The following is a 2,097-nucleotide window of genomic DNA, read 5'->3' as shown; positions in this document are numbered from 1 at the left end:
CACGGGGAAACATTCCAGAATGTACACCTGGGTAGAATGTGGGGTCGGTCCAGAGTGGTTCACTCTGGCCAGAGTCTTGGCTGCCTGAACATGGTGACCACAAGGGGCCACACGTGTGATTGTCTTCTTGGCCCTGCACGGTGCTCCCTGGGGTGCCTGGCTTTGATTTCGGGGGCAGTGTCCTTCCTGCCTGTCACTGACGTGTTCTATGCAGATGCTGTTCACTGGGATAGGCAGTAGCCCAGCCCCACCCCACCCCTGCCCTTGCTCCCTCCCCCACTCCCCATGGTCCCCAGGAGGTTCTTTTGCTCCTTACCAGACTCCAGAGCCAATCGCAGTAGGCCTGAAAGCTAGATATGCACCTGTGCAAGCACATGGGGAGAGGGCATGGGTTTGTGATAATGAAGAGTGTAGCCAAGCCATCACCAGGGACTACCCTGGGAGATGCCACATCCTGATCCACATGGGAGAACAGCTATTTATTCTTCAGAGAGTGGTTGTGATTAAAAATTCAACACAAGGGAATTCCCTGGTGCTCCAGTGGTTAGGTCTCTGTGCTCTCACTGCCGAGGGCCTAGGTTCAGTCCATGGTTAGGGAACTAGGATCCCACAAGCTGCGCCGTGAGGCCAAAAACATTTTTAAAAATAAAAATTCAGGGCTTCCCTGGTGGCGCAATGGTTGAGAGTCCACCTGCCGATGCAGGGCACGCGGGTTCGTGCCCTGGTCCGGGAAGATGCCGCGGAGCGGCTGGGCCCATGAGCCATGGCCGCTGGGCCTGCGCGTCCGGACCCTGTGCTCCGCAACGGGAGAGGCCACAACAGCGGGAGGCCCGCGTACTGCAAAAAAAATAATAATAAAAAAATAAAAATTCAACAAAATCAAGCTTGAAGAAACATTTTGAGTGCAAACATGAAAATCAGCAAAAACAATACGTATGCCAGTTTGAAGGTTGTAAGAAGACCTTTAAGAACATCAGCAGCTAGAAATCCATCAGTGCCAGCAGAGAAATGAATCACTGTTCAAGTGAAACCCTGAAAGAAGTGGCAAGCACTTTGTTTCACCCGGCAGTCTGAAAGGATGAGAAGAGAAGTCTACGAGAGCCACGTTATGTCAAGAGGGATGTTCACTGTGCCAAAAACATTTCAGAGAAACCCGCTAAAAAGAAAATAACATGTGAAGTATGCCAGAAAACATTCAAGCAGAGAGGTGAGGGTAAGCAACACGTGAAAACTCGTGTCCCAGAAAGGAATGTGTGTCAGCGTCCAAGAGAAGACCATGGTGGAAGCTATGCAACATGCTTGGTCTCAAGAGCCATATTTTCTCTCTGCCTGAGGAAAAGCACCCATTTATGTGTGAATATGCTGGCTGGTGCAAAAGGTTTGCAATAAAACACAGTCTCACAAGGCATGCCGACATGAAGAGAATGAAAATCACAGTAAAAGCATCTCATGAAAAATCGAGTTGGGCCTTTCATCTCAGTGGATGTGTCTCTTCTAAAAGGAAACACCAGTGAGGCTTCTCTTTGCCTAAATACGGAGAGTCACTGAATGGTATGGATCTCAGTAATTACTCTCAGCTAAATAATCAGGTTGTATTGTTGAAAGGACTACAAACCAACAAGCTCAGTTACTTTCTCTCAGAAGCACATTTCCCTTTATTAAAAACACTGATTTAGAAAAAAAATTGACAGGCACTCGTGTTACTCTCCTCAGAGACTCCTTCACTACAGAAGTTTTAGCAACCTCTTCTCACACCTCCAGGAGTCTCAGGACTCTTATGAAGGCCATAGGTTGCCTTTGGGCTTCTGATGTTAGAAACCGACCTTGGCTCTGTGCTGTACACTATTAGAGCAAAAATCACTGGCCACATACTGGTCTTTCCTAGAAATTGTGGTTCTGATGGATCCTTCAGCCTGTGACTTTCTATACCCAGTTGCCCATTATGCCTTGGGTCATAAATGCAGCACCCCTCAATCTGAGCACCTCTACTTAGACCTCCTTGATAAAGAATGGAACCAGACCTGGGCCTTCTGGAATATTCCACCTGGAGGAGGGGTGTGTCTCTCCTCTCCTCAGTTTCTTGCCAGATGCCAGGCT

General features: G+C 48.4%; 1 pseudogene; it reads left to right on the top strand.

Moving 5' to 3' along the window:
* The first annotated feature begins 285 nt into the window (after positions 1-285).
* On the top strand, positions 286-1,514 carry LOC132524337 (transcription factor IIIA-like; annotated as a pseudogene).
* The last annotated feature ends 583 nt before the right edge of the window (positions 1,515-2,097 follow it).

Source organism: Lagenorhynchus albirostris, chromosome 8 (assembly GCF_949774975.1).
Source record: "Lagenorhynchus albirostris chromosome 8, mLagAlb1.1, whole genome shotgun sequence".
Taxonomy (NCBI): Eukaryota; Metazoa; Chordata; class Mammalia; order Artiodactyla; family Delphinidae; genus Lagenorhynchus; species Lagenorhynchus albirostris.
This window is presented reverse-complemented; position numbering and strand designations above follow the sequence as displayed.